Source organism: Pongo abelii, chromosome 16 (assembly GCF_028885655.2).
Source record: "Pongo abelii isolate AG06213 chromosome 16, NHGRI_mPonAbe1-v2.0_pri, whole genome shotgun sequence".
NCBI lineage: Eukaryota > Metazoa > Chordata > Mammalia > Primates > Hominidae > Pongo > Pongo abelii.
The window spans coordinates 24,103,733-24,127,242 of record NC_072001.2 but is presented as its reverse complement, the minus strand read 5'-3'; the positions used below and the strand labels follow the sequence as shown (position 1 = coordinate 24,127,242).

Genomic DNA, 23,510 nt, shown 5'->3' with positions numbered 1-23,510 from the left:
AATGAAGATTTGGAACAATCTTCATCAACATTTAGGAAAATTGATCAATGAAGAATAAAGAGAATTGATAAATAAATTTTGGTATATTTATAAAATGGGATTCCTACAGATCTCTAAAAGTGAATGAATTAGAGTTACATCTGTTAACATGGATACCCTCAAAAACAGTTTTCAGAGAAAGAGAAAAACTGCAGAAGATTTTTTGTACAATATGATTCCATGTACTCAGTTACCTCTCCTATTTCTGATGTAGTATTTGCTTAACTTTTTCATTTCTTAGGACTAATATAGCATTCTTTAGTCTATTTCTACACAAACCTTAGCCTACATTCTGAAATTTGCTTTTAGGCCTGAGAATCTCCAAATTTGCCTGCTCCCTGAGCTCATCTAACTTAAACAGGTATCTGAGGGTAGAAAACATCCTAAATCAAATGTGTATATATGTATTTGCATATATGTGCATAAATTGAGAGAATAATAGTTTCTGTGGTATTTCAGAAGTAAGATAAGTGTATGTCATTGCATGTGCTCTCCCAGCTTGGTTCCTGGCATGGGGTCAGACCTGTGGCACACCCACTTTTTCCGTGTCTAAGAAACAGGGACAGGCCGGGAGCGGTGGCTCATGCCTGTAATCCCAGCACTTTGGGAGGCTGAGGCAGGCGGATCACGAGGTCAGGAGTTCGAGACCATCCTGACCAACATAGTGAAACCCCGTCTCTACTAAAAATACAAAAATTAGCCGGGCGTGGTAGTGCGCGCCTGTAATCTCAGCTACTCAGGAGGCTAAGGCAGGAGAATCACTTGAACCTGGGAGGTGGAGTTTGCAGTGAGCCAAGATTGCGCCATTGCACTCCAGCCTGGGCGACAGAGTGGGACTCTGTTTCAAAAAATAAATAAATAAAAACAAAAAAGAAACAGGGACAATAACACCACTTTTTGGCTGTAGTGAAATTAGATTAATTCAAAAGCATGGTAGCAGGTTCTTTAATAATTCACTCATTCCTGCTCCCCACATTTTAGGCAGCTGCAAATCTTGATCATTCCTGACCCATTCCCATATTAAGAACTTTCACTGTCATTTTGGAAGTACTCTGAGATTTTTTAAGAAGGAAACCTACTTCCCTTGGAATGCTTATCAGGTCTCTTTATCCTTGAACTGCCTTAGAGACTATTAAGTCTTCATAAATATTGAATGCTTGTGGTCAGTCTTTCTTGGAAGAGGAATATGGAGGTGATTACATATAAAACCAAACTGAAAGCCATCCCAAAGCTTTAGAAAGCATTTTAGTGCCTTCCCTTTTCATCAGTGTGCTCCTTCAAATTCATGATTTAGGGTATTCATGATTTAGGAAAATAGCAAATGTAGCTATTTTCCTCATATATTTCTTGTGGATAAAGTTATTTCAGAATTTGATTACTTTAAATAATCAGTTCTTTTGCACTGCAAACCACAGGCCAGCCAGAATGTCTCTTTCTCTTGCAGAAGTGTGTAACTTGATATTCTAGTTAAGTGCCAATCATGGGAAACACAGGTTTAAGTTAACTACTATTTTAAAAATTAAAATATTTTTATTCTTCAAAACACATACTTCTCAGGCTTTATGACACCATTATTTGAGCCAATATACCATCAAATGAATATAATAAATTATAGTGCTATGAACTCCAGGGAAATTTTATTAATGTTTTTAATATATCCTCATGTGGAATCAACATGTTTTTTATATATTCATAAATTTATGACTTCAAAACTCTTCAATACAGGATGTTACGAATGTTGTAATGGATAGAAAATACATAATTGTGAAATGATGTTCTTGAATTTTCAAACACTCCTGATAATCATTAGCTCTTGCATATACTAATTACAATGAAATTAAAAACTTTGAAGTAATATTTCTGCAACTTAGTTGCTTTGGCCCAAAGGAATTATTCCAGAATAAGCTGGCAGGTTCCTGCTTGGGGAATTAGGATTCCAATGTCCTTAACTTTAAAATAACTTGCATTTCATTTAATGCCTGTTTCATAAAGTAGTCATTCATTTTCATACTAAATTGTAACCGAAGCAAGCCACATCAATAGAGGCCAGTCACTGGGTTTACTGTGTATTAGGTTGGACAAAGTAAAATAGAATGTTAAAAATGGTCACCAGGTGGTTGGGTTTAAAAATAAAAACCTTGCTACTGACTTACAAAGGAAACTGAGAAGTAATCTCCCTGAATCTTTACATCCATATCCTGGTACATAGTAGGTTCACCATAAGACATTGTTGAAGGAAGAATGAGTCCAAAATGGTGCATTATGTTTTGAAAATTCGTGACATAAAATGCTCTGTTTTTCATATCACCATGCTGCAATTGTAGTGGGATTTGTAGTAGAGTTGTACATACTTTTCAGGTTTATATTTTCAGGCTCAACACTCAAGATGCAAATTAGTGACTCCTGGAAACTCAGCTTACAATTAGGACACAGCAGGTGGTAATGGAGTGTAGACCATTGCCATACACATGGTCTACACTGAAGGCCTGAGACACAGCCATAAGACACCTTTCATATATTCTTTCCTTACCTTTTAGTTTTAAGTTTGTTTATACAAGAACAGTTTTTAATATAAATAGCTAAAATTAAGCAGCTACTAAAAATGCATCTGAAAAATTATTTCTGAAAATGTTTAAAGAAAATGCCATTTTTATTGTTTCAACAATTTTTGTATTCCAGTATTCCCGTCAATTCAAATATATATTTTTTAACCTGTGACTCTCTAATTTGCTTGTTCCCTTGAAATTAGCATCAAAAGCTTTTTATAGCTGCAAGTCAGCATGGTACAAAAAGCTTTTTGGTTATCACTTCCCTAACCTGTTAGCAACTTCCCTCAACTGGGGCTTTTCCAAAATAAGAGAGTAATTTCAATTACTTCTTCACTTTTCCTATTATTTATTTTCTTCTTTTGTTCATACATAAAAAGCAAAATGAAGTAGGCCATGTAAGCGAATGACCTTTTCCATAGGCATAGCTGTTGTTTCCCAGTAGAATGGAGTCATTTCTCCTTGACCAAGAGAAAGACTTCTCCACACCAATATATTTTTTTCTACCAGCCTCCCAGTTTGATGTTGCTTGAATGTTTAAAATTTGATGTACTCTTAGCAAGATTTTAATACATTTAAGAATCAAATACCTATAACAAAATTTTAAAAACAGAAATATGCATTGTTACAAAATATTAAGACACAGCCAACCCATTGTGATAATCTGGGAAGATGTTCTGAACCACAAATCAAGAAAGCGCATCTACCTAAATACGATTTAACTACAAATTAGGTAACGTTTTTGGAGGCAGCTATAATGCTGTTCTTTTCACTCCAAAATGTCCTTCTCCCAAAGCCTTCTAAATCTAATTAGGGATTGAACCACCTCAAAAACACAAGATGTGAGGAGATAAGGGGTACAAGTTGCAGCTGGAACAGAAAGTTTCAGGTGAAGATGGTATGAAATGGAAATGGAGGAGGGAGAGTTTGAGAAAAACTGCAAAGGAAAAAGAGTGGAAGTTAATATTAAAAATGTACCGGACACAATAAAATACAGAATAAGCACTACAGAAAATTAAAATCAGTAGTGTGGAGGAATATCTGTAGAAGATTTCTTATAAGCACAAGAAAAGGTCAACGAAATGAGATATATATATTTATAAGAGGAAGTCATAGATGGACCAATGAAGAAATAATAGATGCAGAGAGAGGGAGCTCCAGCATCAGAATTACAGGCATTTATGGAACAAGAGCAGTAATCAAAATCATAATCTGAGAATAATCAGCAGCATTGTAAATAAAGACCTTGAGTATTCCATTCAAAAAGGCTCACCATTTTCGGTAAAGACTGGATACATCCTGATTATAACTTAAATTTTATATCAAATACTAACACAACAAAACCAAAGTACTATAAGCTTTCAGGCAGAAACATAAAACACACAAGCAAAGGAATAATCAGATTTCTCCTCTGCAGGTCTCAATGTCAAGGGTCAATGAAGTGTGTTTACAGCTTTGAGGAAAAAGAAGTAGTACCATATCATGCAGCATTGCCTTTCCTGTATGAAATGCAAAGATTGAATCATATGCCAGCCATGCATCCAACTAATAATACTTAGCCAGACAAGAGTTAAAAACTCATACATGAAAAATTGATATTATGAAAGGACTGGGATTTGTTTTAAAATACTTCTAAATATGTATTGTATGTGTGGACAAAAATGAAAACCTAAAGATGTTTAGCAAATAATTTTTATATCATATAAAAAAGAGCAGACTCAGAAATCCCACTTCTAGGTATTTACCCAAGAGAAATGAAAAACTTTGTTAACATAAATCCTGCATGTGAATGTTTATAGCATTTTTTCATACTTACCCAAAACTAAAAGCAACTCAAATATCTAGCTGGTGAATGAATAAACAAACAGTTGTACGTATGTGCAATAGAATGCCAGTCAGCAATTAAAAAGGTGCAAACTATAGATACCTGCAACCACAAGAATGATTTTCAAATATATTATGCTAAAAAGTCAGTCTCAAAAAGCTACATATGGTGTGATTCCATTTATGTAACATTTTGGAAATGGCAGATTGTAGGGACAAAACCAACCAGTGGTTGCCAGGAGCTGAGGGTGGGGGAAGAGGCTGACTATACAGGGGCAACCTGAGAGCATTTTTGGGGTGATGGAATTGTTCCAAATATTGGTTGTGGTAGTGGTTACACAACTGTATGGGTTTGTCAAAACTTAAAATTGTATACATCCCAAATAGAATTTTAATATATGTGAGTTTTTAAGTAGGGAAAAAGAGAAGCAGTGTAATCACGAAAGGTAATATCGACATAGCAATGTGAACATACTTAAACACTGAACCACACACTTCAAAGTGGTTAGGATGGTAAATTTTATGTTATGTGTATTTTGTCACAATTTTTAAAATTTAAAATTTAAAGCTACCAAAATAATGTTTGTATAATGGACTATGATGTAATCATTAAAGTAATTTTTCCAAAGAATTATCAGTGAAATGAGAAAATGCTTATAATATTAGATTAAAACAAATACTAGGGTGAATTAACAGTATGATTTTCAATCCTGTAAATGGCAGAAACAATGGAGGATTAAATGACAAAAGAATAAAGTTCTTGGTGACAGGATTTTGAGTGTCTACCTCTATACTTCTTGGCACATTACTGGTTTGCACTTATTCCTTTTGTAATCAAGAAAAATGGAAGCATCAGAAAGCATATGCAATGAGTGTTACATTGCTGACTCTATCAATCATTTCATATAGGCTCATATTTAAATCATACTGGCAAAAAAAATGACCTCCTATCCACTTTAAAATTATTTGTTCCCATAGAAATAAATATTTTAATAACAATTGAAATAGTATCTATTGACTTTTAATTCAAAATGATTAAGCCTGTGTTTAGCTCTCCTGGCTCCAAATTTGCCGTTGAATTCACCAGGAAATCATAAAGGGAAAAAATATGTAACTCCATTGAAAAACTGGGAAAAGTGCCATGAAGAGATCAGATATTTTTAAGGAGTTTATGTAAAATATAGAAGACAAGCACTGGACTGAGGAAAGTACCCGTTGGATGGAATTCCAGTCTCCCAAAGGAAAACTCTGCCTGGAAAATGAGTGGCAGGGTCCCAGAGCTAGTGGCTGTTGGGGAAGATAGGTTATGTGGTGGTCATCCCTGGAAAATTCTCAAACTTATCAGTATTAGCATCCCAAGAATGCTGTTCCAGTATGACTTTGTAGAATCCCATTTGGTAAGGTCAATGGTTGAAATAAAATAGGCTGGCTGCAGTAGCTCACGCCTGAAATCCCAGCACTTTGGGAGGCCGGGGCGGGTGGATTGCTTGAGGCCAGGAGTTCGAAACCAGCCTAGCCAACATGATGTAACCCCATCTCTACTAAAAATACAAAAATTAGCTGGGCGTGGGGGTGTGCGCCTGCAATCCCAGCTACTCTGGAGGCTGAAGCTGGAGAATTGCTTGAACCTGGGAGACGGAGGTTGCAGTGAGCCGAGATCAAGCCATTGCACTCCAGCCTGGGTGACAGAGTGAGACTCTGTCTCAAAAAAAAAGGAAGCGTTACTTCAAGCAAATTTCTAACAGAGACTGTTGTACTAATTAAAGGAAGACAGCGAGTGCCCTGCTAACTTGAGTTGCTTCAGTAACGGAAGAGAAATGTCCTAGTGGAGACATGCTACACAAATGCTCCTACATGTACCTTTTCCCCTTTTCATTATAGAAAAGAATACATGTATTCACACATGAGACACACACGTATTGTACATTAATTGTAGTGGTTATATGGACCCTTGGGTAAGAATTGCATGTGAGTACTACTATTAACTAAAGAATTCATTCTTATTTAATATGACACTTCCACAAGACTTTTTGGCCCCCGAACCTTGAAAATTAGTTTCTTAGAATTAAACTTTGAATCTTTGGGGTAATGTGCACTAGTAAAAGTTTTACAGGGAACCAATGCCTTGTATTTGCTTTTTTTTTTTTAATGCTTGCCTCTTCTATGAAATCATTATTTCTTCTTTCTTTTTTCCTTTAGGAATTGTGAAGGGCAGAACATTCGGTACAAGACATGCAGCAATCATGTAAGTCCTAAAATAAAATTATTTTATCCAATACAATATGTTCTTAAGTTAAAATATTCCAATGTGTACTCTAAAACTAATGGTCTCTTAATACCCTTTGTGGAAAACTTAAGTATTTCTTTAATTGACAACAGATTTTGTATATCAAATATCTTCCATTTATACTACCTTTTTAGGCCATATCACATTCATGATCTAATTTGGTAAGTATTTAATAATTTCTGAAGTCATAGAAACAATATAATATCAGCAAGCTCCTTCAAAGTTCAGAATGCTTTTATGTTCATTATCTTACCTGACTTTCACCCTGTCTCTGGGCAGCTGAGGTGCGGCTATTTCTCTTTTGCGAGTGAGAGGACTGAGGCTGAGCGAGGTAAAATTATTTTTCGAAGGTCACATAGGAAGAGTAGACTTACTTGAACTGGTCTGTTGTTATTTCTACCTCAGTGTCATGGAATACTATAGGTGACCCATCAGCAAATCACACAGAAATATACAAAACCCTACTCTTATTTTACATCAGTCAACACTAAAAATAAAAATTCAAATATCTTGCTTTAGAAATTTGAAAATAAGGCCAGGCGCATTGGCTCATGCCTGTAATCCTAGCACTTTGGGAGGCTGAGGCAGGCAGATCACTTTAGGGTAAAAGTTCAAGACCAACCTGGCCAATGTAGTGAAACCCCATCTCTAGAAAAATACAAACTTAGCTGGGCTTGGTGATGCATACCTGTAGTCCCAGCTACTTTGGAGGCTGAGGCAGGAGAACTGCTTGAGTCGGAGGTTGCAATGAGCCAGGATCGCGCCACTGCACTCCAGCCTGGGTGACAGAGTGAGACTCTGTCTCAAAAAAAAAAAAAAAAAATGACAAAAAATAAACACTAGAAAGAATCCATTCTATTTTCCATTCAAAACATTTCCTAGTTATCAGTAAGAAGCTAACTAGAGGTACTTGGCACTTGCCTCCTCATACACAAAAAGACCAAAACAACTACAATTAGACTAGAGTGTCTGAGGGAGAGCACTGGAGTATAGCAAGGGAATAGCAGAATGCCTGTGGCACACAGTAACTCAAGATGGCAGCATAGGGAGGAGGGCGAAGTACTCTGCTTCTACTACTCCATCTCCCCTGTCGGGTAAGCAGGGAGCCCCCAGTAGCCCCTATTACCACTGCAGACACATGTAGTCCTTGCTACAGGAGAATGCGGCAGTCCTCACAGGCCCTGAGCCCAGTTTCAGGGAGCTGCCTGGAGTTCCCACAGCTGCATTGCTTCATAGTAGGAGCTCACATTGTGCACTGCCCACCTGCCATGACCCAGGCTGTTATGGCACAGTGCCACCCTGAAACTGGAGCCACTGCTAGAGTGTGCTCTACTCTGGGGAACAGTAACCACTGATCTTTCCATCCCTGAGGCTCCACTATCATTCTTACATGCTCACACAGATGACTGCAGCACCACAACCCCAGCTATTTAGAACCTAGGCCCAGTGAAATGGTGGTGACTCTTGCATCCAAGTCCACATGGCACCCTTCCCTGCAAAGAACAGGTGATCCTGCACAGTTGTGCATGTACCTCCAGCTTGAGAACCAGCCTGGTGACCCTTTCTCTGGCAAAGCTGCACCACTACTGCTCTAAACTCCTGCAGCCTAGGCCATTGAGGCGTTCACAGATATTACTACATGGATTACAGCTGATGAAACTGTATGGAGACCCAACTACTGTGTCCACCCAGAACCAATGTGAATTCACACTACTCAGCTGACACCCTAGGACACATTTTTAGGAAAAAGTCTTTCCTTATAAAAGCTACTCTGTAAAATTAGAAGCAAAAACAGATTCAGTAGATGCACGGATATCAAAGTAGATACACAAGGCTGGGTGTGGTGGCTCACGCCTGTAATCCCAGCACTTTGAGAGGCGGGGGCAGGCAGATAACTTGAAGTCAGGAGTTTAAGACAAGCCTGGCCAACATGGTGTAACCCTGTCTCTATGAAAATACAAAAATCAGCCAGGTGTGGTGGCACACACCTGTAATCCCAGCTACTTGGGAGGTGAGGCAGGAGAATCGCTTGAACCTGAGAAGTGGAGGTTGCAGTGAGCTGAGATCACACCACTGCACTCCAGCCTGGGTGACAGAACCAGATTCCATCTCAAACAAACAAGCAAAAAACAAAGCAAAGTAGATACACAAGAAACTTGAGAAAGCAAAGAAACATGACACCTTCAAAGGAATACAATTCTCCAGTAACCCCAAAGAAAAGGAAACTTACAAAATGCCTGAAAAAGAATTCAAAGTAGTGATCTTAGGGAAACTTGTGAGATACAGAAGAATACAGATAAAAAATTTAATGAAATCATTTGAATTTACAATAGCTATATTTACAATAGCTACCAAAAAGTAAGATACTCAGGAATAAATTTAACCAAGAAAGTAAAAGATCTTTACATTAAAAATTATAAAACATTAATGGCCGGGCATGGTGGCTCACCCCTGTAATCCCAGCACTTTGGGAGGCTGAGGCAGGTGGATCACGAGGTCAGGAATTCAAGACCAGCCTGGCCAACATACTGAAACCCCATCTCTACTAAAAATACAAAAAATTAGCTGGGTGTGGTGGCAGGCAATTGTAATCCCAGCTACTTGGGAGGCTGAGGCAGGAGAATCACTCGAACCCAGGAGGTGGGGGTTGCAGTGAGCTGAGATTGCGCCATTGCACTCCAGCCTGGGCGACAGTGCAAGACTCTGTCTCAATAAATAAATTAATTAATTAATTAAATAAAACAGTAATGAAATAAAGAGGGTGCAAAAAGAGGTTCTCATGGATTGGAAAAATTCATATTGTTAAAATGTCCTTACTATCCAAAGTGATACACAGATTTAATACAATCCCTGTTAAAATTCCAGTGACATTCTTCACAGAAAAAAAGAAACCGTAAAACTTGTATAGAATCACAAAAAGACTCTGAACACCCAAAGCAATCTTGATTAAAAACAAACAGACACTGGAGGCATCACATTACCTGACTTCAAAATATACCACAAAGTGATAGTAACTAAAACAGCACGACATTGGTGTAAAAATACACGTAGATCAATGGCACAGATTAGAGAGTCCAGAAATAAGTCCACATACCTACAGCCAACTGATTTTCAACAAGGGTGCCAAGAATACACACTGGGGAAGGGACAGTGTCTTCAATAAATGATGCTGGGAAAATTGGATGTCTATATGCAGAAGAATAAAACTGGACCCCTATCTCTCACCGTGTACAAAATCCAACTAAAAATAAAGACTTAAATGTAAGACTTGAAAATATGAAACTGATAGAAGAAAACAGAGAAAATACTTCATGACGTTGGACTGGGTAAGGATTTTTAAAATATGACCTCAAAAGCACAGACAATAAAAGCAAAAATAGACAAATGGGATTATATTAAACTAAAAAGCTTATGTACATCAAAGAGAACAATCAAGAGTAAAGAGACAACCTGTAGAATGGGAGAAAATATTTGCAAACTAGACAGCTGGACAAGGAAATAATATTTAGAATATATAAGGAATTCAAACAACTCAATAGCAAAAAAACCCAAAACAAGTAATTTGATTTAAAAATGGGCAAAAGGCCTTAATGGACATTTCTCAATAGAAGACATAAATACCAACCCAGGTGTATGAAAAAATGCTTAACATCACTAATCATCAGAGAAATACAAATCAAAACCACTATATCACCTAATTCCACTTAAAATGATTATTATCACAAAGACAAAAGACAAGTGTTTCTGAGGATGTGGAGAAAAGGGAACCCTTATATGTTATTAGTGAGAATGTAAATTAGTTCAGTGTTTGTGAAAAATAGTATGGAGTTCCTCAAAATTTTAAAAATAGAACTACCATATGATCCAGCAATCCCATGACTGATTATATATTCAGAGGAAATGAAATCAGTATATCACAGAGATATCCTCACTCACGTGTTTATTGTAGCACTATTCACAATAGCCAAGGTATGGAATCAACTTAAGTGTCCAACAATGAATGAATGGATAAAGAAAATGTGGTATATATACGCAATGAAATACTATGCAGCCATAAAAAGAAGGAAGTGCTGTTATTTGTGACATGGATGAATCTAGAGGATATTATGTTAAGTGAAATAATCCAGGCACAGAAAGACAAATATCACATAATCTCATTCATATATGGAATCCAAAAAAAAACTTGATATCATAAAAGTGGGCAATAGAACAGTGGTTACCAGAGACTGGGGAGGGCAGGGGGCAGGTAGAGATTGGGAGAGGTTAGTCAAGAAAGTTACAACTAGCAAGGAAGGATGATTTTTGGTGTCCTATTGCACAGTAGAGTAACTATAGTAAACAGCGAGACATTGTATATCTCAATTTAGCCAGAAGAGAGGATCTCGAATGTTCCCACTACAAAGAAATGATAAATTTTTGAGGTGGTGAACATGCTAATTACCCTAATTTGTTCATTATGTAATGTATACATGTATTGAAACATCACATTGTTCCCCATAAATATGTGCAATTTGTGGAGCCCTAAGGAGTTGAAAGAAAACTGAAAAAATGGGCTTAGCTGGCAGAAACAGAAATAGGGGGTAGAGAGGAACAAATGTTCTGAGAAGTAGGGTCAACTGCAAATGGCTCACTAGCACACAGGCATCCTGTTACAAGCATCCAAATCACAGCCCACCTGCACCACGCATCCTGTCGGCAAACATTAAGCCCAAGTAGCACGACCTAAAAAACTCCCCTCCAATCCCTGCCTCTTTGCAGACAGCAGACAGCCTTCCCTCTGCTGTATTGCCCATTGCTTGCCGGCAGTATATCTCCCCTTTTCTTTAAATAAATCTGCCTTTCCAGACTCATTACTGTCTTGGTAAATTCCTTTACTGACTATGTGTCGGCCCCAGGCAATCACTAACCATGACATTTTATGTGTTTATTAAAACTTTTAAAAACATTTCCCTCATTGGTGGTGTAGACCCAAATCGAAATGACAGGAATTAAAAGGAAATTCTGAAAATCTGGAGATCTCATTTCAAATGAGATTGATTTATTTTTATCCAATTTTCTCAATTGGCTGTAACTAATTTATTTTAAAAGATCAATTACTGGGGCTTTGTCTGTCTTTCTCCCTTCTCTGTCCCAAGCCAGTGTGAGACATCAGTCCTGGGTAAGGGTTTCTAATCTATGGATCAAGCTTTTTCTTGGTGAGTAGGCCCACAAGTTCTATGGGAGTAGAAAGCCAGCAGTCTTTAGCAACAGCTTTTGACTGAGAGCTCAAGCCATATTTGCAGTCCATTTCTACCAACGATGAAGCTGACATTTCTATCTGTGTCTCTCCACTGGTTCCAAACTTGAATGGGAAAAAATGGGTGCTTATTTACTGGGGCACTCAAACTCAAATATCACTTAGCCAGAAGTACCAGATTTTTATCAACCGAGTCCTTGGAGGGATTTTGGAGCACTACACAAATGTTTCACATCTCTGGTGATTTGAATTGAATCACACTTGATGTTGAGTGACACATCTGCTTGTGAATGCGAATTAACTGAGCTGAAAGTCCAGATGGGGCATGTAGAAGGGAGAGAGAGACCTGAACACAAAGGCAAGCATGTCAGTGCCAACGTAGTCTAGCCTTCCTTTTAAACAAGCATGTGGGTGCATTAGCAACCTCAGAGTTTTATCCATGAGGCTTTTAGATCTACCACCTTTTTCGTGGGTGCATTAGTTGTTTTTATTGCTGCAGTAACATGTTACTATAAATATAGTGGCTTAAAACAAGACAAATGTATAACCTTATGGTTCTGAAGGCCCAAAGTCTGACACAGGTCTTACTGGGCTAAAATTAACATATAGGCAGGGCTACATCATTCTGGAGGCCTAGGGAAAAATTAATTTCCTTTTTTTCCCGGCTTCTAGAGGCCACCCATATTCCTTGGCTTGTGATTCCTTCTTCAGTCTTCAAAGCCAGCAACGTTGCATCTGTTTGAACATTTTTCTTTTTCTTTTGAGACTGAGTCTCACTCTATCACCCAGGCTGGAGTGCAGTGGCATGATCTCGGCTCACTGCAACCTCTGCCTCCCAGGTTCAAGCGACTCTCCTGCCTCAGCCTCCTGAGTAGCTGGGATTACAGATGCTAACCAGAATGCCCAGCTAATTTTTGTATTTTTAGTAGAAACAGGGTTTCACCATATTGGCCAGGCTGGTCTCGAACTCCTGACCTCAAGTGATCCGCCTGCTTCGGCCTCCCAAAGTGCTGGGATTACAGGCATGAGCCACTGCACCCGGCCTGAACATTTTTCTGTAGTCATATCTTCCTGTGACTGCAGCTGGGCATTGTTCTTCCACCTAGATAATCCTAGATAATTTCTCTGTCTCAAGGTCTCTAACTTTAGTTATGTGTGCAAAGATCCTTTTGCCATGTAAGGTAACATAGTCGCAGGTTCCAGAGGTTAGGTCCTGGACATCTTGTGGGCCAAGGTGGTGCATTATTTTGCCCAACACAGTGGGATAGATAGCTAAAGTTTTCTTTGGTCTGACAATTTCCTTGTAGTCATTCAAGAACAAATTTCAAAACAGTATGATTTCCAGCAATAAGTTGTGAAACTATTTAAAACGATTTATTTTAAACCCCAGATCACGGTGTTACATTTTAGGATCTCATTCTAGAGTTTCTCTGTGTGTGTATCACTCTGCTCTAGCTAATTCCAAAAAGGAATCTATTATCAACACAAGTGTTAGAGTATTGTGCCACATAGTACAGACATAAAATATAATCTGCTAAAATTATGCACATTAGGTGAAATGGTTAGGACTTTAGTGTACTTGAGTGAAGATATGATGCCCCTGAAGCTCTCTGGGCCTTGGGGGTTACCTGTGGTCTCTAATTTATGGTCCCTCTGGGAGAATGTGGCAGAAATCTTTCTAGGCTGGTAAGAAATAGATGCTTGGGGTAGGGTAGGAAGGAGGTGGAGAAGCAAGTGCTGCCCTTTTTAGTTCTCAGAGTTGGAATCCTTAGAGAGTCCTAAGAGAGGTTTCGTAAGAATGTAGCATCAGTTGCTATGCTTGTCATTGCAAACTCAGAATTTCCAACAAAATTCCTTATTTGGGAAATAAGGGAAGGTTGTGACAGTGGAAGTGTCCAGAGTATCCCTTTGTCTCCACGTGCCACAGTATCTGCAGCTGTGCATGCCTAAGCTGTGTTGCAAACCAGAGGTGCATAAATGAAGCCTCAGCTTCAGCGCTGATAATCTGTAAGAGCCCATTCCTACACAGGAGAGATCATGCAAGTATATTTCTGAAAATACTATAGAAACATTGCAAACACGTTGAGTGCCATAAGTGGATGTAACCACAATGAGCTTGGAGTATGAATATGGTTACATCTTTTTTTTCCATGTAATTAATTGAACTGCTTCCTGCTTTATTAATTGGGGGCTCAAAATATCCACCTCACCATAGCAGGAGTGGGGACCAGTCTGCAACCCACCCCACCTCAAGTGGAGAGAGGACCAAGTTCTGATGAGCATCCCCCTGCTGTTACTTCTCACTGCCATGCAATGCCTTACTGAAGACTGGCCACACTAGTTCAGTGGTTAGTGGAGTTCATTTTACCTGGAAGTGGGGATGGTCATTCACTCTTCTGAAGGAAGTTGCCTTTAGTGATTCTAAGATGAGGAGTTCTTTTGAGGGAGACTTGCCCCCTGATTCAAACATGCCTACACCTATATTTCCAGGACCATAAAAGCCCTGTATTGAGGGACAGCAGGGTCTTTCAGTCCCATCCAAGAGATGTCATCATCAATGGCCAAACTCAGTCTCTATCAGAGTAGTCTGCTGTATGGAGAAGGAGGTGTTTCTGTCAGTGAGCCTTGGAGATCTAACACTGGATCATATTCCAGAGATTGCTAAAGGTTCTATTTCTCCATGGGAATGTCTGAAGACTCAGGCTCTCAGCCTTAAGACCATGGGCTATTGTCTATATGTGTTGACTTCCTCACACTTAACCGAAATAATAATAATAATAATAGCTCATACTTATTAAGTACTTCCTGAATGCTAGGCATTATTCTAAGTGCCATTTCATGAATAAATTAATGTAATCCTCACACTAACCCTGAGAAGTATGTGCTATTTTTATTTCCACATTTACAAAGGAGATTTAAGTAACCTGCCCAAGGTCACAGAACCGAATTTAACCTCAGACAGTCAGGTTTCGGTGAGTGCACTCCTAACCACTCTACTACACTGTACAAGAGTATGGAAAGGCTGTAAGCTTTGTCAGATAATAAAATGATGCTGCAGACAGCAGTAGCTAAAGCATGGTAGCTTTTGGCAACACATAAGCACAAGAATTGCTGTGGTATTGGAGGGACATTATACTTCCAGATACCATTGTAGAAAATCTAACTCTGGAACTGTAGGGCAAACCTTCTAAATAATCTTAGTTGGCAAGGGTCAGAGATCAGGGAAGAGCAGGGAATTAATTGAAAGAAACACAACTGAAGGGAGTCAGAGAAAGGAAATCCTCCATGGCTATTGGTTTTCTACTACTCCAGCAGCCTGGGTTGGATCCCTAGCATAGGAGAGGATCCGGCTTAACGAGGACAGACTCTGACAGTTGCATTTCAGAATTCTGCCCACCTCAGCAGAAGACACTAAAGAAAAAAAATTCAGGCACCCAAGAAAAGATAAAATGTTCTTTTGTTATGAAGCCTAGTTGTAACAGGGACATGCCTTCACAGCACATAGATGAAGAGGAAGAAATTCCACCCCTGGTGTGCAGGAGATCATGCCTCAAATGGCAGGAGTGGAAGGCATATCCAGGTCATGAGGACCACACCACCCTCCCTGAGAATTCAGACTTTGGTTCAGTGGCTCTCCTTGGGTTCATTCTGTCAGGGGAGATGGAGATTTGGGCTTTGGGCCTGCAAGATTATGGAACAGAACATGCCTGGGTACGTACGTGCCATGGCTCCTGGGTGACTGCTGTCTTCACACATAACCCACTGATCAGCACTTAACATATATCCTTATAACCAGAGACTGGCCCCTGAGTCCTAGATAAAGAATTATCCTTATCGGGGTATTTTGGAGCAAATGGAGAATTTCTAAGAGAAGTCATGCATCTCAGCAGGGAGGTCTGATACCTGAATTCACTGATGAGTCATGTTTTCATAGCAGGATTTATGGGATGAAAGGCAATGATGGAAGAGGCAAAGGGAAAATAATTTTAAGATAAGTATATCATCATTTGGTAAGGATGTTTTTGTAGCATGAACACATTTTTCTATGAGCACAGAGGGAGGCCTGGTGTACTTGCAGAGGGGGCTCCCAGGGCTCCTTCTTGACTTTACAGAAGGGACATTTGATGTGACCCTTGAAGGATCCCTCATACCATGGATCCTATGAATGGCTGGAATCTGACAATTTTCCATTCAGTATTTCTCTTGAAGGTGTTCTTTTTTTTTTCCTTGTCATTACTCCTACTCTGGGCAAGAGTCACCCCCTCTCATGTCTGTCTCCAGAGCTTCAGGCCATCTTGCGATTCTACTGTTCCTAAAATGCCATCTTTTATATTTTAGTCCCCTCCGTGGATCCTTATTGCTTTTAAATCTCCTCACGTGCATTCAAGGACCTTCTTATCTTCAGGTAAGATTTATCTCTTATTTAAACTCCCAACTTTCACCCTTTCTGGACAAGGCTGCACACTGCTCCTTATAGATAACGAACTTATTTCTGCTGTTTCTCTTTTGTTATGTCGTTTCCCAAATCTTGTCCTGTTTACATCACACCATCCTTTAAATCCATCTGAGATTTCACCTTTCCACAATTCCTTATTTGCCAACTCTAGCTTATAGTGGCCACCAACAATTTATTTTTATGCTAGAAATGTTGTCATTTGTTATATAAAAGAATCACAAAATTTAGCTCATAGTACAACTTGGATATGAAGTTAAAATAAAATTTTAAAATTTGCTTGTAGCAACAATATTATTTCTCCTGAGTCCCTACTTGCTGGTTATTGGGAGAGGGGATTGGGAGGGGGATTGCCTAAATGTCCGATCCACATGAAAGCTTGGTCCAGTTCTACTATATAAATAATCTCAGGTAATGGCCTGTCTGTCCTGCATAAAAATACTCAGTTTATTAGATAATCTTTCATTCCTGGCTTCTATACAGAAGTTGCCCCCAGGTTTTACAAATCCCCATGGTTTTAGGAGGGGAAGGAGACCTTGTTTTCAAGATGGTTTGGGAAATGGGTGCCTTTTGTCATTTGTTGGCTGTGGCAGCCACCTCCTCTTCCTTTCTCTTCCCTTCTCCTCCTCTCCATCCTCCCCTTCTCTCTTCCTCCTATCCTTCTTCTCCTCTTTCTTCTTTTCTGAGCTTCCCAGACTGGCTACCTGCACTGACTGACACTTCCTTTTTATTACTTCTATCAGGTTAGAGTCAAGTCTTGCTGATATGGAATCTATTCTTATTAACTTCATCTAATCAATTGTACAATTTAACTCTTGGATAACAATTCTATGTCCTTCATTGCATTCCTACTTTAAGTCTACAAATACCAGTGATAACACTTGTTCAGTGTGTTTCATGTGTATAGAAGCTACATCTCCAATAAGATAACAAGCTCATTGAATGACAGTGGTGGATTATATTTTTTTGTGTGTGTTCTCTCTAGCATGTGACCTAGGGCAAAGCCCATCAAGTATATTTCATAAATAAGTGTTGTTTTCAACTTAACTGATATGAAAAAAATGCTTCTCAGGGAAAGGAAAGCAGAAGAATGTTTGGCATTTTGCTCCCTAAATGTCAAATAGACTGTTTAAGACACAAGAATCCCTAGCTTGTCTTGAGCTGGGATGTGGGACCTAGCTGAGCCAGATTAGGCAAGCTTAGTGTTGACACTGGAAGAATGTGAAGTGAATGAAAGCATTTAATATAAGCAGTCAGTGTCTCCCACATTTACTAGAAAGCAGTATTCTGTAATAGAGTGCTTTTTACTTTGAGAATCAGTCTTGGCTTTGTCATATCCTAGTGTGTGTCTTTGGACTAGTGGCTAAAAACTTTCTAGGTCACAGTTTTCTCCATTTGTAGAGTGAGGGTAACAATCCTGACCTACCTAGTTCAAAGGGTGGTGGTAAAAAGAGAATGTCAGTGATTATCCCTGGGAAACTAAAAAGCATGATCCGGATATCAGGCTGCCTTAATCAGATAGCATCATGTGCTAAGAACAGAAGTCCACTTAGATTAGCTCAGGACAAAGGGGATTCACTGGATGGATATGTGGGTTTTAAGGGAATTTAAGCATAAGCAGACCTTAAGGGCCTGGAGCCAGAAATCAGAAAATGAGGAACACAGGTTACTTATTCCTATTTAAATGCATAGTTTACTGTCTTTCTTCCTGCTTTCTTACCGAATTCATTCTTCTGTGCTGTGGGAACTGGCTTGCTTTGCTTCAACATGAATCTTATAAAAGAAATGGCCAGTCCAACCCCAGATTGATATGAGTTCTTAGCTCTCTTAGCTCCAGCTCTTTTGTTGCAATTCCAAATTTCTGGGAAAGATTGACCTGGTGTGGACCAGATGTTTGCCTCTGGATAGTCAGCTGGGGCCAAGGGGGCTGGTCACATGTACAAATCTGGTCACCCTGAGGCTGACATCCTAAGGTGTCTTCCGCTAATTAACTCTTGTTAATTTTGTGAAACTTCATTGGTTTATGGAATTTAAGGGAGTTGAGAGTTAGCTAGCCGGCACATTCAGTCCCTAGAGAATGCTTGCCATTGAGCCTAATGCAAAGAAGTTGCTTGCATCCTGCTCTCTTAGACACTTTCCTTTGGTTGGTTTCAAAGAGTGAGATATAGAGAAAACTAGCCGTGGCTGGAGGAAGACGAGGTGATGTAATTTTATAACTGATGATCCTTCCTATGGCCAGATGGAGGATACAGTCCTCATTTCAACAGAGAAAAGTCATCGGGCCTGGCACGGTGGTTCATGCCTGTAATCCCAGTACTTTGGGAGGCCAAGGCAGGCAGATTGCCTGAGCCCAGGAGTTTGAGACCAGCATGGGCAACATGGCAAAACTGTCTCTACAAAAAATTAGCTGGGTGTAGTGGCGCGTGCCTGTAGTCCTAGCTACCTGGGAGGCTGAGGTGGGAGGATCACCTGAGCTCTGGAGGTCGAGGCTGCAGTGAGCTGTGATCATGCCACTGCGCTCCATCCTAGGTGACAGAGTAAGACCCTGACTAAAGAAAAAGTCATCCAGTTTTAGTCTTCTTCAGTTTGACTTGCTTCTATGAGTGTAATCTGGTTTAATTTTGCTAAGACAACAAAAATGTGGATGCAATATAGGATTTTGGAATGTTTCACAGCAAAGTAATACAACTAATCTCAGAAGAATGTTAGTTAATTAATTAATTAATTCTATGTATTCCCTATCTACTTCCAAAAGGGATTTAAGGAAGTTTATAAAGGCCAAAAGTGTAAACAATAAAAGACAAACATCAAGTAGCAAAAAGAGGAAAATTGTATTTAAAAATCCTGGCTGATAATTTATAAATATCTATTTGTGGAAAAAAATAAAGCTAGATTTCTGACTTAAACCATTCATCTAAATAAATTCCAAATATAACAAATAGTTAAATATGACTGCTAATCTAGAAAGGAACTAGGAAAATACATTTAAGTATTTATCTGTTCTCAGAGCAGAGTGGGAAAGCATTTCTAAGCCCATTAATAAAGAAAGAAACCTTAAGGGGAAATATTAATAGAGCTGACTACATGAAAATGTAAAACTTTTTGACTTTACAAAGTACCAAAAAAAAAATGAAATGGGGAAAATATTTCCAACAGAAATGACAAAGAGTTGATAATTTCACTATGAAGTTTAATAGTTTCATCTGCTGAAAATAATAAAAAGACAAAAATGCCAATGGATAAAGGCTATAAAACAAATTTTTGAAGAATTAATACAAAAAGCAAACATACATGAAAATATATTAAACAATAAAAAGAAAAATGCAAGCTGGGCACGGTGGCTCACACCTGTAATCCCAACACTTTGGGAGGCTGAGGTGGGTGAATCACTTGAGGTCAGAAGTTTGAGACCAGCCTGGCCAACATGGTGAAACCCCATCTCTATGAAAAATACAAAAGAAATTAGCCGGGCATGGTGGCAGGCACCTATAATCCCAGCTACTTGAGAGGCTGAGACAGGAGAATCACTTGAACCTGGGAGGTCCAGCCTAGGTGACAAAGCAAGACTCTATTTCAGAAAGAAAATGCAAATGAAAACAATGAAGTTATATTTTATACTTTGGATTGGAAAAAAAACTAGAAAATTATAATGGAGGGCAATTTTGCAATATTTTGAATAGTCTATAAAATGTGCATAACCTTGGACTCAGAAATTTTATTTCCAGAAAGAAGTCCTTGGTAAATAATCAAGATTTGTGTGAATATTTAGATACAAAAGATCTATGTTATTTATTCTTTTGTTGAGTAGAAACTATTTTCCAAAGTTTTTAGAATGAATATTTATTACTTTCATAATACAAAAAAGAATACTTTATGGTGTTTTTTTTTTTTTTTTTTTTTTTTTTTTTGCGATAGAGTCTCGCTCTGTCACTCAGGCTGGAGTGCAGTGGCACAATCTTGGCTCACTGCAGCCTCCACCTCCTGGGTTCAAGCAATTCTCCTGCCTCAGCCTCATGAATAGCTGGGACTACAGGCATACGCCACCACACCCAGCTAATTCTTGTATTTTTCATAGAGACGGGATTTCACCATTTTGGCCAGGCTGGTCTGGAACTCCTGACCTCAGGTGATCCGCCCGCTTCAGCCACCCAAAGTGCTGGGATTACAGATGTGAGCCACGGCGCCTGGGGGCTATATTGCTTTTTCGTATCTGTTTTCTTTAATTATGAAGTTTGCATATCAAAAGTAGATTTTTGATGAGTAAAGTAACACTTTTCTCAACTAGTATCTTGCTTTGGAAATATCTGGTGGGCAGAATCAGTAATTTAGTAGAAAGACCAATGAGTCATCAATATTTGTACAAAAATGTTTTATTATGAGAGCAACTGAAGGCATTTACTTTGAATTTATTTGCTTTTGTTGTAGACAGAATTTGAACAAGCTATGTTTTCTGTCATCCATCCTACAGCCAGTTGAAGGCAGGTACTTGGTACCAGTGAAGATATGGGAGGGAGCCTGACAGGGGAGGAAAGACAGATGAATTAAAAACAACCACAACAGGCTGGGCACTGTGGCTCATGCCTTTAATCCCAGCACTTTGGGAGGCCGACACAGGTGGATCTTGAGGTCAGGAGATCCAGAACATCCTGGCCAATGTGGTGAAACCCCGTCTCTACTAAAAGTACAAAAATGAGCTGGGGGTGGTGATGTGCAGGGGGTACTGAGGCAGGAGAATCGCTTGAACCCGGGAGGCAGAGGTTGCAGTGAGCCGAGCCACTGCACTCCAGCCTGGCGACAGAGCGACACTCCTTCTCAAAAAAAAAAAAAAAAAAAAAATCAGTGACAAAGAAACAACAACAAGTGCTCACAGAGCACAGCAGTTTGGGGCTAATAATCCTTTACATTGAAATGGCTCCTGAAGGCATGGATAACAATTAAATTTTGATGAAGAATTTGAATCCTTGAATCACCTGGAAAAATTAAAAGCATTTGGTTTCCCTTGTTTTAAAAGGAAGGAGATTAGATAATGCATTTGAAAATTTATATTCAAGATGGTTAAAATAGGGCAAAGTTTGGCATCTAAGTCTTGTAATCTCTAATTATCTGGAAAAAATAGCTGGGTGGATGAGTGATCAGAATAATGAGATAATCTCCTGTATAAATAATTATTGCCGCGATCTCTGTAGAATTTCATAGCATACATTCAACTTTGAATCAAAAAAAAAAGGGGGGAATTAGGTGACTCCCAGAGAGAGGCAAGTGGAGTGTGGTCTCATGAGATTCTGGTGAACTGATTTCATCTTCTGTTGGCCTCTCTCACTGGGTGATGTGCCTGTGGCCTTTTCCCCCTGCCCCCAGGACTGCCCTCCAGATGCAGAAGCTTTCAGAGCCTGGCAGTGCTCAGCCTACAATGATGTCCAGTATCGGGGCGTTACTATGAATGGCTTCCATGATATAATGATCCTGCTGCTCCGTGTGCACTCAAGTGTCATGCATGAGGACAAAATTTGGTGGTGGAGCTGGCACCTAAGGTACTGGATGGAACTCGTTGCAACACGGACTCCTTGGACATGTGTATCAGTGGCATCTGTCAGGTAAGCACACTTGCCTCCCAAGCCCCTGCTTCGTGGATGTGCCACACCTGCTGTCAATAAACCGAACCATTTTCTTCTGTACTTTTGTTCATGCAGATGAAAATATTGCTATTGGCCAGGTACGGTGGTTTACACCTATAATCCCACTTTTGTATTTTTGTACACCAAATACAAATAAAAATTGTATTTGTATTCCAATTTTGTATTTTTAGTACAGATGAGGTTTCATCGTGTTGGTCAGGCTGATCTCAAACTCCTGACCTCAGGTGATTCACCTGCCTCAGCGTCTCAAAGTGCTGGGATTACAGGCATGAGCCACCGTGCCCGGCCATAGATTAGTGATTCTCTAACTTGAACAAGCATCAGAGTCACCTGGAGGGCTTGTGATAACAGAGTGTTGGGCTCATCTCCCGGAGTTTCTGATTCAGTAGGTAAGGGATGGGGCCCAAAGATTTGCATTTCTAACAAGTTCCCTGGAGACCCTGAATCTGTGGGTCTGGGAAATACACTTTGAGAACCACTGTTTTGGAAGAGTAATACTGGAGAGTCTCTTATTAAATTAAGCTTTCTTATTCAAATTAATTCATTGTTTTGGATCTTTGGGCACAATGATTTATTTACTGAAAACTAACATGAATGCATTCCAACAGATTTTTCAGAGTGGTCTCTGCAGAGTTGTGACGAGTGTGACTGAGACATAAACCCCAGTGGCTTTTAATGAGTGTAAGGATTCAAGACACTTTAGGCCGGGTATAGTGGCTCACCCTGTAATCCCAGCACTTCGGGAGGCCGAGGTGGGTGGATCACTTGAGGTCAGGAGATCAAGACCAGCCTGGCAACATGGTGAAACCCCATCTCCACTAAAAATACAAAAATTAGCTGGGTATGATGGTGTGTGCCTGTAATTCCAACTACTAGGGAGGCTGAGGCAGGAGAATCACTTGAACGCAGGAGGTGGAGGTTGTGGTGAGCCAAGATCATGCCACTGTACTCCAGCCTGGGTGACAGAGCGAGACTGTCTCAAAAAGAAAAAAAAAAATTAAAAAGACACTGTGACAGGTTGTGAGACAGGGATGGCAGGGAAATTATAGGATTCTGCATCTATTCTTTTGACTTCTGAAAAATATTTTTAAAAAATAATGAATGTGTCTAGTATTTCACCTACCCTATTCTGCTCATAACAAAAACAGTAGTAACAACAGCAGACGAGCAACCTGACCACCTACTAAGTGTGAGGCACTACCAGGAGCTTCAGACTTAAAGTGCTCAAAGGTGAACCTTCATCCTGCTTTTCAAACTAGCTTCAACTTTGTTCATCCCTTTATCTAGAAAATGGCTTCTAGTTGCTTATCCCAAAACTTTGACATCATTCTTGCTTTTCTTTCAACCCACACATTTGATCCATTGCTACATCCTGTCAATTTTCCCTCCAAAGATTACTTTTAATTTAGCACGTCTTTCCATCTTTACTGCCTTTCTTGTAGCCTAAGTCCTTAATAGCTAATCTAAACTGCATTAACATCTTTCTGTT

At 39.3% G+C, this 23,510-nt stretch overlaps 1 pseudogene; it reads left to right on the top strand.

The window, feature by feature from the left end:
- LOC129050025 (putative HERC2-like protein 3) overlaps positions 1–23,510 on the top strand; it is a 138,216-nt pseudogene that overhangs the window by 43,147 nt on the left and 71,559 nt on the right.